Here is a 12,923-nt window from a genome sequence, read left to right as displayed (position 1 = left end):
AAAATGTAACCGGGCAATCGTGTACTTAGATTCAACATTTCATTCAACAGCAAAATCATTGGATGACAGTGATACAGGACTTCATTTACCAATATATAAAGGTGAACACTTAATTATAATTCACGCTGTGAAATGGGCTTTATTCCAAACGCAATGTTAACTTGGACAGCTAAATCAAAAGGTGTCAGTTACAATGATAGCATGAATACTAAAAATTATTTGAAATGGAGTGGAATGTTTGTTGGTGATCGAAACCAAATCACTAACAGCAAAATTTTGTTTGGGAAATTGCCATTTATTTCGTTGCTGCAAATAATAATGCAGATATAAACGAACACTTCCAAATAGACTGAATAAATTTTTGCAACAGTTGTCAGTGTCCTAAACGATTGACTTGAATTTTCTCATAACTGGGCTCAGGCAAGGACATAGAGACCCAATGAGAAAATGTCCCGGTGTTAAAGGCTCAGGTTCTCTATGGTCTGTAGAAACAGAGAATAAGGAATGGGAGTTAAGGTAAGCTTCAATCTGCATTAAAACTGTATATAATTCCTCAAAGTTAAGAATCATTTGACACTTAACTGCATCTTCCCACAAACCACCAAAATGAGATGTGGGAGGAATGAATGACCAATTGAAATCTTGTTTTGTTGAAAATGATTGAATGTTTGATTTAAAGAGTTGATATAAGTTATAAAGTATATTTTTAGCAGAGCGAAAGTTAGTACCATTTTCAGAAAAGATTTGCTTAGGAATATCTCTTCGAGGTATGAATCTTTTTAAGGCTGCAATGAATGACTGCTTAGATAGGTAAGAAACTAGTTCTAAATGTACTGCCTTAGTTGCATGACGTATAAACTTTAGTGAAAGACTTAGATCGCTGCCCGCCATGACATCATAATTGGACTGTCATAATCCACTGCACAAGCAGAGAATGGTCGTGAAGGAACTATTTTAAAACATGGTAGTTGACCAAGTTGTTGAGTTTAAGTTCTTGCATTAAACTTGAAGAAAGTCAAACATTTATTAGCAATTGATGAAATAGTTCTTTTGGTATTTAGTATCCAATACTTCTGACACAGCGAATGATATGTTAACTAAGTACCAGTATGTAGAAGCCGCAAATGTTCAACCTTAATGATTAGTCTTGTGATGATAGCATCAGGTTGGAATATGATAGGATGTTTTACATGGTAGTATAATAAAGAGTGTTACAGTCTGCCTCCTACACGTAGTAAACCTGAGTTATCCAAGAATGGATCCAAAGAGATAAGTTTACTATGTTTAAGAATGATTATTTTTAATACTATGTATCTCATGACCATAATGAATGAACTGCAATTGTTGTAAGAAAAAGGTAAGGGTATGGTTTAATCCCTGTGTAGTCAAAGGACCTGAATTTCATTCTAACTGATTAGACTTGACATTGTAAATGAATCTAAAACAGAAGCTAAATATGCGGAATAGCTTGTGTAAAGATGATTATTTTTGTTTATAATCAGGTATAACAATGGATACACATGACAATAACATAGATTTGTGTTTTTCTGCTATTCATTCTGGATTTGAATTGCAGTTTTAAACGTAAAATTATTATTAATTGGCCAATGGTTAGAAGATCTTGAAAGTCAATTTGGACCATGCCAACAGAATGACATATCAATTAATTTGCTTGAAGGACAATCCCTACACAGTATATCAGCAGGATTATCTGAAGACTTTACGAAATGCCAAATAGCATTTTCCGCATTATGTTGGATTTCTGAAACTCTATTGCTAATAAATATCTCCCAAATAGATGGTTGTCCGTGAATCCAGTAAAGTGCAACCATAGAATCAGTATTCAAGTGTATTTCATTAAAATTTATCTTTAATGCATTAGTTACCTTTATTAATAAGTGAGTAAGTAACAAACAGCCACGTAGTTCAAGTCTTGGTAACATTATTTGTCTTAGAGGGGCCAGTTTTGATTTTGAACACAGTAAATTACATGAAATTGTACTGACAATAAAAAATGTTTGTATATAAATACAGCAACCATAGCCCTTTTTTGAGACATCGGAAAAACAATGCAATTGAATTGACTTAACCTTAATATTATTACAGATCTATTTATTTTTATAGATTTGTTAAATATAACTAATTGTAAAGATCTAGCCATTGAGATAATATTGTTTTGGGTATTATTTCATCCCATTATATAATTTTGAGTAAATTCTTTATTAACCTTTACACGTATGTTCAAAAAGTAATGAGAATTTTTGGAAAGAATTTTATTTATTTGTCTACATTAATGTTATCCCCTTCAGAATAGTCCCCATTAGATATTATACACTTATGCCAGCGCTTTTTCCAATCCTGGAAACACTTACGAACTCGATCTTTGGATTAGCACTTTCAGGTATTCGCTTTTAATTTCATCTATGCTTGTAAAACCACCGCCCTGTAAGATTCTCTTAATCTTTTGATAGAAAAAAGTCACACGGGACCATATCTGGGAATACGGCGGCTGGGGTATCATTACAGTATTGTTTTTGGCTAAAAATTAACGAAAAAGCAATGAAGTGTGAGCAGGCGCATTATCGTGGTGCAAAAGCCATGAATTGTTTCGCCACAAATCCGAGTGTTTTTTTCATATTGCTTCACGCAAACAGCGCTGAACTTGTATTCTCCTTATTAATACTTCTTGTTAATCGTTTGACTTTGTGGCAAGAACTAAGATGTACTATGCCTTTTCTTCTTATCTGTTTAGCCTCCGGTAATTACCTTTCAGATAATAATTCAGAGGATGATATGTATGAGTGTAAATGAAATGTAGTTTTGTAGTTTCAGTTCGACCATTCTTGAGATGAGTGGTTAATTGAAACCCAATCCAAAGAACACCGGTATCCACGATCTAGTATTCAAATCCGTGTAAAAATAACTGACTTTACTAGGACTCTGGAACTCTCGTCTTCCAAATCAGCTGATTTGGGAAGATGCGTTCATCACTAGACCAACCCGGTGAGTTAAGATGCACTATGCCGTTAAAATCGAAGAACACGGTGAACATAACCTTCACATTCGATCGTAAATCTCAAGCTTTTTTCGGTCTTGGTGATCCAGAATACCTTCGCTGGGACGCTTGCGCCTTAGTTTCGACATCATATCCGTAAACCCATGTTTCATCACCTGTTGTGACAAGTTTCAGTAGTTCTGCATCGTTGTTGACTTCATTTAGCGACTCCTGAGCAACTTCCATTCGCCGCTGTTTTTGTTCGAAATTTAACAATTTTGGAACAAATTTTGCTGTCACACGTTTCTACCCAAAACATCCGAAAAAATTTCATGGCATGAGCTAGTTGATATCCCAACATCATCAGCGACCTCTCTGATTGTGATTCGGCGATCATTCATAATCATTTCTTTCACGGTTTCATCGGTTGTTGACGTGCTGGGGCGTCCGGGGCGCTCGTCATCTTCAATGTCTTCACGACCTTCTTGGAAATGCTTACACTATTCGTAAGCCCTTGCTTTACTCATAGCAGACTCACCAAAAGCAATATTTAACATTTTTAAAACATTACAACACTTTATTCCATTCTTACAGCAAAATTTATTACAAATTCTCTGGTTAATAAACAAAGGAGATAGGACGTGAAATAGCTGTGTAATACGTTACTTGGCAACAGACGATAAGAAATCAGCTAGGCTTGACCTGCCGATAAGCTAGCGACAGTTTGCTCTATGAGTCATATGAAGTAAAATTATACAACCCATAGACAAAGTATTAAAATCTGACCAATATATACATTTTTTAAAATAAATCTACGCAGTAAAATAACACTAGCGCTTACATTGCCACTTATAACAAATATACGAGGCATAAATACGCAAAATATTAAGGTCACGTATGTAAAATTCCTTAAACGGTTTTAACAGCTCGCATATTGCGATTTTTACGTTAGCTTTCAGTCCGATCATGAAAACAATAAAACAAACGTCCGTACGGTAATTAGCAAACGTACACATAAATGTACGAAAAGTCACGGAAATTCTCATATCCGGCCCGGAGGACCACAAATAATGTGGGATTAGGAAATCAAAGAAAATAATGCGGTCCGTAGGACCAAAGAAGGACGTGGAGTAGGGAACTAAAGAAATAATGAAGTCGGTGGACCATAGAAATGCTGGTTATAGTGAATGACGGTGATACCACTCAGGTAGAAAATTTATGTTGATTTGAAGATAGTGGACTGTATAGGATAATGCTATTACTGCTGACAAAATAATATGTGGAAAGTCCCTTTTCAACTGGTAGTATGAAGCACAGTAATTACAGCAGATCAGTTTAGCACAATGTTGTCTTTTGCCAGCAAGCATGTGAAGTCAGTAAGTGAACAATTACGTACATCTTTTGTTTTGGCTTTACATACATCTGTTGAAAAGGACTACAGCAGGGGATGTGCTGTGCGGGTAGCGTGGCGCCGTACGTAGAGACTGATGTTGTCTCGTGGGCTTGTGCTTGTGCCACCGTGAGCCACCACTTCGAGCCCCATTGCTTATTCGACAAGCAGAGAGTCTCGATCAATCAGAATGTTTGCCGGCTGTTGCAAACGCTAAGTCTGTTGCCTGTTGAAGGTGACTATCTGGTATCTCCTTGTAGTGCCGTTACGATTTTCTTACAGTTCTGCTGTTGCAGTGAAAGTTTTTGTTTTGTTTAAAACGTTTAAAATATTTTTTTTAAAATGTAACTTGCTTCAGTTCAAATCATATTTTTAATATATTCTAGTGCATTTATTTTCTAAGTACTCAGTTCATTTAGTATAATTTTGGTTTAAAGATTGGTTATGTTATATCAACCAAAAAAATGGATGGATGTAAAAGGCTTAGCAGTGCAAAATACAGAAAAGTAGCAGCGAGAGGAAAATTAAAGGGAATGAAATAACAAATAAAAAAGGTAATTAGATAATGTTTTTAAAAATGAATCCTAGTAAAGGGGAAAATCTTCCTGATTTAATTCATCATTTTGTAGTCAACATGTGTAGTCAAAACGACTTTTCTTGATCCTGTTATGTCTGCTGCCAAACAAGAGGCTTAAGTTGTCAAACAAGCCAAATGGAGGTCCAAATAAAGTTGCATCCTATGCTGAAGAAAAAGATAGACATCATTTTAAAACCTGATGCTCTTATTTCTATTATTACCGATAACTTGAAGCCAAGTAATGATGTACTGTTGTTAGGGATCTTAAAAGAAGTGAAATCCTAAAAATAATTTTCAATAATAGTTGAATCAACTCCTGATGTTACACATAATGACCAGTTATCTTTCATCCTAAGATATGTGAATGACTCTGGATATCCTGAAGAATGCTTTGTAGATTTTTTCTAAAAATCAAGGCCATACAGGGAAAGAACAGGAATGAATTTTTTAAGGCTTATACATTCAGAATTGTCGGAGACAGTTCAATAATGCTTCAACTACATCAGGGAGTCTACTTTGGATTACAAACTAGAGTAAATAAAGTAAATCCATTGATATTTTATGTGCTCTGGCTTTTCCCTTAATTTGGTGAGATCTAGTGTGGCAGAATGCTCAAATCTTTCTAGATCATTCTTTGACTTGTTACAAGGCTTCTAAAATTTTGTTTTTCATTGACCCATCAATGGAACATGCTAGAACCATTTTTCAAGCCTGGTCATAAGAACCTCTCAATAAAATCACTGAGCATAACAAGATGGTCAACCAAGAAAGAGGTATGCAAAAGCCTCAACAGAGATTTTGGGGAATTTCAAAGGTGTGACTAACAGCCAAAATGGAAATGAAACAAAAAACAAAGCCATAGGGCTTTTAAAAAACTTGTTTGCATTGAAACTTTGATTATGGCAGCCTTATGGGTGAGATTTCTCAATAAATTGAACTCTTAGTGAAAAAATACAATCGTGCCTTACGAATGTAGTTACAGTTGTGATGCTGTACATATCTCTGATTGCATTCCTGGATGAAATAAAAGGTCTGTTTAACTTCTATAAGATGGCTGGTGAAAAAACTGAAAAATGTCCAAACTGTTCTTGAAAATGAATTCGATGGTGAATGTGTTGAAAATAGGCCTAAAAGATCAAGAAAAGGAAGAAGTTCTTTGATGAATCTGAACTAGGAGAAGAGAAGAAAACACAGACCATAGTTTTCAAGAAAACTTTGGTATGATCCTTAATAAGCTTCTTTCAGACTTGAACAAAAAATCACTTTCTATATTGAGTTTCTCAACAGACTCTTCTTCTTAACAAGTTTATGCAGCTTGAATTCTGAGGAAATCACCACAACAGTGTCTGCAGAAAATTTATGCAATTGACATTGAAGAATCTTCATTTGTTTTTAAGTGTCTTTATTTAAAAGGAGTTTTAACTCAAGACAAATTAGACAATGCCAATACTGAAGAAATGTCACTCACTGTCAGCAACTTAACAGATTTTTAATTTTGAAACATCTTCAGAACTTATGTAACATAAGTATTTGCCTTATGGTATATTTATGTACACCAGCAACAAACGGTGCAGCTGAAAGATCATTTTCTACACTACCAAAAATCAAAACTTATTTTAGATCAATCCTTTATCAGAAGAGATTGGTTCTTCTAGTTGTGTTAGCAATCAAAAAAGACTAGACTATGAAACTTGATTTTCATGATGTTTTAATGAAAAATAATTAGTAGCTCATATCAAAGCAAGAGATAAGCAGTTTTGACGTACTATAATTTCAATTGTTTTAGAAATTTCACATATATAAGTCAGCTGTTTAAGTAATATAATCTATATTATACTTGAAAATTGTTGTTATCTGTTAATACCTTTTACACCATGTTTTGAAAGGTAGATTTTTTACTTTTATAGTTATGGTAGTAAAGTACAAAATGATAACGTAGTGAGTACGTTATTTTAAAATTTTGAAAGAAAATTATTACAAACTTTTATGATTTATGAAGGTGATTTAGTAGGATAGTTGGAATAGTGTTGGTTAAAAATTGGATCCAGGATGAAGATAGCTGAGGGCAAAAGATGAGATAGGCGGGGAGAATGTAGGGATGGCAATTCAGCCTTGGCCTATTGACGCAAAACATGTAAATCCAGCTTTGTGTATATGAACATAAGAAGCATTTAATAATGATGGCAAGTTTAGCATTTTATTAAGGCTTTTCAAAGCAAAATAGTATGGTTTGATTTTGTTACAAATGAAATCATTTTAATCATCCCAAGAGAACTTATCTAATAAAAACACCCAAATTTTGTTTTGCAGTTAATAGAAATATGATTTTTATCATTTATGCTAATTCTATTCTCATGCTTAAGATATAAACATATTCTGATCAAGATATGAAACAGTCGCAACCAGAGGAAGCCAATCTCTGATTTGATTGCCTCTTTATCCTTTATTACTTCTTCCTTACTTCCATGAGGATATTAGGTCAGCCATACTGGTTTTGTAAGTAGGACCTTCTGGTAGTCGAGCTGAGTGACCACTCTTTATTGAAGATCAGTGGGCAATGGTAAATTGTATCTTTAGAACTTGGGTAAATAAAAAGCTAAATTCATCCTTTTAGGATGGATTAAAATTCCTTTTCCCCTAATTTTATATCCAATTAAGTTTCCTTTCTTCCTTCTGATAGTCGGAAAAAAAACGGAAATGAGTCTGTTGAAGACGAGCAGTGTGCGGGACGTCCAGTAACCTCAAAAACAGTTGAAAATGTGCAAAAAGTGGAAACAATGGTTCGTTCAAACAGGCGAATGACTATTCGAGAGCTTTCGGAAGACCTTAACATCTCGTACGGATTCGTTCAAAGCATTTTAACTAATGAATTGCAAATGAGACGAGTGAGTGCAAAATTTGTTCCCACACTTTTGAATGATGAACAGAAGGAAAATAGTGTGTCAATTTGCACGGAGTTGAAGGGTCGTCTTCATGCAGATCCGGACTTCATGGCCAAAATTGTAACTGGAGATGAAATTTGGGTCTATGGCTATGACCCTGAGACCAAAATGCAGAGTTCCTAATGGAAAACCAGTTCATCTCCTCGCCCTAAAAAGGCACGTCAGTCAAAATCCAACATCAAGGTCATGCTCGTTGTTTTTTTCGATAGTGAGGGCATAGTGCGATCAGAGTTCGTTCCAAGGGGAACAACTGTAAACTCTGAATTTTATAAGGGTGTACTGCAACGTTTGCGAAGCGACCAGAAAAATGGACCAATGGCTTCCTTTTTCACCACGACAACACGCCGTGACACCTCGCTTCTCATTCGTGAGTTTTTGGCCGAAAAAAGTGTTCCTGTTTGTCCACATCCGCCATACTCACCGGATTTAGCGCCATGCGACTTTTGGCTCTTCCCAAAAATTAAAACTGTGCTTAAAGGAAAACGTTTTGACACCATTGCTAACATTGAGAGGGCCACGACCGAGCAGCTGAAAGCCCTTCCGAAAGACGCCTTCTAGAAATGCCTGCAGTCATGGAGTCAACGTTGGGATAAGTGCATTGCTAGCCAAGGACAGTACTTTGAAGGAGATTAAATCGAATTCTATGTAACCTTATTACTTTTTTTAATAAAAAATTATTCACCATATTTTTTGATCACACCTCGTATATTGCTGCAAATTAGTTTTTACTTTTTAAAAAAGGCATCATATGCCATTGCAATTTTCATCTTTATCTCTTATTTACTCCTCCAGTCTTTAGTTAGCATTATCCTGAGATACTTGTATCTGTACCTTTTTACTTGTTCAATCTTTTCTTCTGCTGTTTCAATATTCATATCCTCCCTTTCATTTTTATCCCATGTTCTTTCATCCCTACTTCCAATGCTTTTATAATTCCTTGTAATGTCTGAGTGTCTTTGGCTACAATCAGCAGATTGTAAGCAAATCTGACTAAATTTAAATTTCTTCCTCCTATGCTTACTCCTTTTTGGCCATCCAGTATTTCTTTCAATATTTCCTCGACATAAAGTGTGAAGAGTGTTGGACTCTACCTAATTCTAATCAATTTGTGAGATTCTCATTTATTCTTACAGCCAGTTTTTCCTTCATACACAATTTTCTGATCTCTCTTTTCTTTCAGAATGTCAAATAACTTTTCTCACTGCATTTTCCATATCTATAAAACACAAGCCCAATCTTCTTTCACTTTCAAAACATCTTTCTCCAATCATTCTGATCAGTCCTACAACTTTTCTTGTTCCTTTTCTGAATCCAGACTGTTCTTCCCTAGCATTCTCCTCTGGTTTTGTAATCAACCTTCTATTCATTATTTGTGTTAATAGCACCTAACGTAATAATTTAAAGAATGGTAATTTGTTTGTTTTCTAGGATAGTTAGTGAGTTTTTTGGAATTAATTTGGTACTTTATATTCAATAATTGTCATACAGTATGCATATATTAATTATGCTTATCAGATGTATTACTGCACTTTTTAAAAAAAGTGCAGTAATACCAAGGTAGATGAAATTTTGTAACCCACCGGGTTGGTCTAATGGTGAACACGTCTTCCCAAATCAGCTGATTTGGAAATCGAGAGTTCCAGCATTCAGGTCTTAGTAAAGCCAGTTATTTTTGCACGGATTTGAATACTAGATTGTGGATACCGGTGTTCTTTAGTGGTTGGGTTTCAATTAACCACACATCTCAGGAATGGTTGAACTGAGACTGTACAAGACTATGTTTCATTTACCCTCATACATATCATCCTTATTTATCCGCTGAAGTAGTATCTGAACGGTAATTACCGGAGGCTAAACAGGAAAAAGAAAAAAGATGAAATTTTGCAAATAAAATGGTGCAAAAAAACAGATCCTTGGTGTAATCAAATACAAACAACATTGGCAGTTGTATTAAAATAGACCATTAAAAATTTAATATTTGCAATTGTTGTTTGAGTACAAATAGTGATGAGAAGATTTGAAAGAGCACTACCTGTACTTTCACGGAGAGAGTTGACCAGTGTGATTGACGTTCTCTTTCCACATGATAATGTTGTTAGTCAGAGAGAAATAGTTGCCAACAGTGTAACTAGGTTTACAATGGAGGAAGTGCTATACACAGCGGTAAGATGATGATATGTATGAATGTAAATGAAGTGTAGTCTTGTACAGTCACAGTTCAATCAATCCTGAGATGTGTGGTTACTTGAAACACAGCCACCAAGCACCGGTGTCTACGATCTAGTATTCAAATCCGTATAAAAGTAACTGACTTTACTAGGACTTGAACGCTGGAACTCTCGACTTCCAAATCAGCTATGAAAATATGGATATGAAAATCCACGTCCCCGTCTTTCGTATTTGAAACGGCTCTCCTATCATGAAGATAGTCGTTAATCGTTCCAACCAGGTAATCGTTCAGTCACCGAACCCCCAGTGCCTGTACAATCACCCTCCATGGGACACTATTGAACGCGTTCTCTACGTCCAGTAGTATCACAAGGGGGATCTGTCTTTGGCGCCAGGTGCCGGCCGCCCGTTCCATGGCCCAGTTTACCACATACTTGACGGCATCAACTGTTGATTTCCCTAATACGAAGCCGAATTGGGTCGGAGAGAGCCTTCCACCATCCCCAATTTCACTCCACAGTCGTTCTACAATCAGGCATTCATAAAGTTTGGCCAACTCTTTAAGGAGGCAGACTGGTCTGTACTTTCCTTCTGGTTGGTCTCCTCTTCGTGGTTTCGTTATCAGAACCAGCCTAGCCTCTTTCAGACATCGTGGAAAACTTCTTGTCGCCAGGGTCTCGTCTAAAACGGCCCAGGGATGATGGCTCACAAGGTTCTTAATAATAACTCCAGGGACTATTCCTCACTGCCGCCCATTGAAGTTCATCCTCCGTGAAAGGCCTGGGTGCTGCGCCCAGAATCTCCTCCCAGTCCAGATCCATAGTTTGGAAGAGACTCCTCACTGCCTTTATGGTCTGATCTCTAGATAGGAGAGAGTCGCTTACCAAATCTCTTCATTACGATCTGGTAAACCCTCCCCATGGATCGTTGTTCAAGTCGTCAGTCAGGCAGTCCCAGGCCTTCCTGATCTCGTTCCGGAGTCGTCGTTTCACTTGTCGTAAGACCTCTTCAGCTTCTGCCTGTCCATCCCGTTGCCTCCCCCTGAATCGTAAAAGGGTCCTCCGAGCCCGACAGGCTTTCGCTTTCATTGCAGCAATGCCATCGTTCCACCAGTATACTGGCCGTCTCTTCCTGGGCATCGCATTTGCTTCCATGCGACACATGACTATCAGGAATTCTTCCATCTTATACTGACTTGGATCCCCTTGCAGGGCCACATCTGTCGCCGTGGCATCTACTATACTGACCACCTGCCTTTCCGTAGGTTTCCACCTTTTGGGTATGTGATTGTCCCCTGATATACCCAAAAGTATATCAAAGGCTATGGCTCGGTGGTCACTTCCCTGCTCATCATCAAGCACCCTCCAGTTCACGATTCTGGAGGCAGCGTTGTCCGTTACAGCCGTAATGTCTATAACAGACCCACTATCTCTCCCCAAATATGTAGGGACCCCTGGCTCGTTCATTGTCACTAAGCCCAAAGATGCAAACATGTTCGTTAGCACATATCCCCTAGCAGTGGATCTGTCCCTCTAACTCTACGCACTCAGAGTTCAGCTCCCCAGCCACGACAACCAGTTTCCTGATCGTCAGGATGCGGCGCTCCAAGCCCCGAAGAACCTCCAGGAAGTGAACCTGGGTGCAATTCGGAGATATATACGCCGCCACAAAGCTCGTGAACTCCACGATGACGAAGCCGTCTCCCTACTCCGACCTCAAGACGGCTTAACGTCCTTGATCGCCGCATCTCCTCTCTCGTCCTCGTACCAGCCAATATCCGAGGATTAGGCTCAGTGATTATGATAAGGACTACATCATTATTCTGTGCCGCCTCCCATAGAAGGTCATGGGCGGTTACACTCCTGTTGGTATTCAGGAGGAGGCATTTCATTTTCGAGTAGTACATTTTCGTCCTCCGGTCGGATGTCCAGGTTTATTGCAGTTGAGGTATTTCGATTCAGCCTTACAGGTCGCCCTCCAGTGTCCCGATTTGTTACAGTTATAGCAGCACCTTCTACGGTCCGGCCCAGTGTATGCCGAGGCAACGTGACCACTACCCCAGCATCTGCAGCAGGTGGTGTCCGGCTGCCTTATCGCAACCCGACAGGATTGTCAACCGATCAGCAGTCTTCTCGAAGAGGTCAGTTTTGTCGCCTCCCTCTGCGGCAAGACCACTATCGCATTCTGCATGTCCGCGTATGCCGGGCGTAGGGAGGTCACCCGTACCTGGGTTTGCTCCCCAATTACCCTCACGATAGCCCGCAGAATCTCTTCTTTGGTAGCTTCGCTGCGCAGGTCGTGAAAATGCACTATCGTCATTCTATTCTGCCAATCTCGTTCAGCCACAACACCGTCGATGTCACCTTCTGCCTGATGTTTTGGACAGTCTCTGTACCTCCCTGACCTTCACCTCGATATTATCTCCACGGCCTTGTCTTGTCTTACGGACAAAATGTCCGCAGCCATTTCGACACTTACCGAGTTTTTGACAATCTTCAAGAGGCTCGCGTGAGAGACCCCTGGCTGGCTGAGCACCACCATCTTGGTCTTGGTCAAAGGTTGTTGCACTTGTCTTGGTACCGGACCGTTTCCATACAAGTATAGCGAGACGGTTTGCGTGTTCCGTCTAGCCCAGTACTCAGCTGTTTTTCTCATCATGTCTCCTAGAGTACCCTTAGGGGTCATCAGTATAAACGGGTCGTCGACATGTTTGAGGACCCAATCCAGTCCTAGGAGTAGGTGGTCAACCGCCTCCGTTCCTTCATTTTTTTACCAGGAGCACATAATTTTTCCCTATTTGTTCGAATCTCCTAGAAGAGTGACTGCCCCCATTTCTCTGGCTACGTTTCC

Source organism: Lycorma delicatula, chromosome 12 (assembly GCF_047948215.1).
Source record: "Lycorma delicatula isolate Av1 chromosome 12, ASM4794821v1, whole genome shotgun sequence".
NCBI classification, from domain to species: Eukaryota; Metazoa; Arthropoda; class Insecta; order Hemiptera; family Fulgoridae; genus Lycorma; species Lycorma delicatula.
Note: the sequence above shows the minus strand (reverse complement) of the source record.